Below are 1,432 nucleotides of genomic sequence, written 5' to 3' on the forward strand. Positions count from 1 at the left end.
CATTTAATGACGCGGATCCCTCTGCTCTCCGCTGGGGTCTCCGTTCCTCACCAGGGTGGAGGCTGGGAGTGATCTGGGCCACCAGGTTCTCCAACCTTCCATTCCTACAGGGCTCCAGCCGCTTCTCCCCACAACCCTCCCAGCCGTGGCTGGACTGTTTCCTCTGCCTGAAACGCTGCCCAGGGTCCCGCATACCTGCTGCAGCTTTTCCCCGGCAGGCCTCAGTCTCCTCTCCTGTGAAATGGGACAGCAACTTCCCAGGAACAGCCCTGAGTCCTGATGCCCGGGCCTGCAGCGGCTCTTTCTCTGCCCCCTCCCTGCCCTGTAGCAGGAAACCTCCACTCTGCTGTCCAAAACTGTCTCCTCCCACAACCCTGACCAGACTTGGCCTGTGACACTTTCTGTTCATTTCACAATGTTACCCTGGGGGTAGGGCATTTCTAACCACCTCATTTCTCACCCCCACCCCACCTCCCAGCCTCAGGAGAGGCACTGACCCAGGCTGATGGACACTCCCTCCCTGACGCAGTTAAACTGGTGAGCGGCTGGTTAATGCTGGGGAGGCCGGGCTGAGGACAGCTAACCCATGTGGGTCTGGATCCTGACGGCCATTTATGTGCTGTGTGACCTTGACCTTGACCTTTCCCCTCCCTGACCCCAGTTCCCTAAGCAGTCTGAGTCTGCAGGGTTCTGGTAAGGACAACAGTCTGCGTAAACAAGCCCGGACTTTGTCTCCGGCGGCGGGTCAGAGCGACGGCGGGTCAGAGTGACCAGGTGGACCAGGTGTCTGTGGAGAGGAGAGACTGAAGACAAGGGACTGGCGATTAGTGGGGGTCGGCCGAGGGCAGGGCCAGGGCGGAAGAGCAAATAAATGTTGACAGAATATTTATTTATTTATTTATTTATTTTTATTCAGCTGGGACCCGTCAGAGGGTGCTGTCCACAGCATGGCCTGAGTCAGGCCCAGGGAGCATCCCTCTGAGGGGGGTGGCTCCTCTCCCTCCTCCTAGGCTGCACCCCAGGACTCTGGGGCCCCAGCTGGAGTCCTCAGGCCTCTTCCTTGTCCTTAACCCGCCCTCAAGGATCCCAACCAGCCTCACGGCTTTAGCCGCTGTTTATACTGTGACCACTGCCTCCCTCCTCACGGACTACACCTCCATGAGCCTCCACCACACCTTCAGCCTGACCAGACCGAAACAGACCCCCCAAATCAATCAGTCCGTGGTCCGTCCCACCGTCCTCTCCAGTCCTTCGGCCAAAACCTCAGTCAAAGTCCTTTGGCTCCTCTGTCTTTCATTCCCCACATGCAGTTCAGGAGCAAGTCCTGGGTCTGCGCCTCCAGAACATTGCAGACCCATCCATCCTTGGCAGCCCTCTGCAGACCTGCACTCACCGTCTACCCCGATGGCCCTGACCTCTGTCCTCCTGCACT

The 1,432-nt window shown here is 58.6% G+C and overlaps 1 long non-coding RNA gene across 1 annotated transcript in view; it reads right to left on the minus strand.

Annotated features, from left to right (window-relative positions):
• Window positions 1-883: 883 nt before the first annotated feature.
• LOC107184011 overlaps window positions 884-1,432 on the minus strand; it is a 10,544-nt gene continuing 9,995 nt past the window's right edge. Inside the window, exon 2 of the long non-coding RNA XR_001514825.1 lies at window positions 884-1,415. This is a non-coding gene — a long non-coding RNA (uncharacterized LOC107184011). The remainder of the gene's footprint in view (window positions 1,416-1,432) is intronic.

This window comes from Myotis davidii, unplaced genomic scaffold (assembly GCF_000327345.1).
Source record: "Myotis davidii unplaced genomic scaffold, ASM32734v1 scaffold1204, whole genome shotgun sequence".
NCBI classification, from domain to species: Eukaryota; Metazoa; Chordata; class Mammalia; order Chiroptera; family Vespertilionidae; genus Myotis; species Myotis davidii.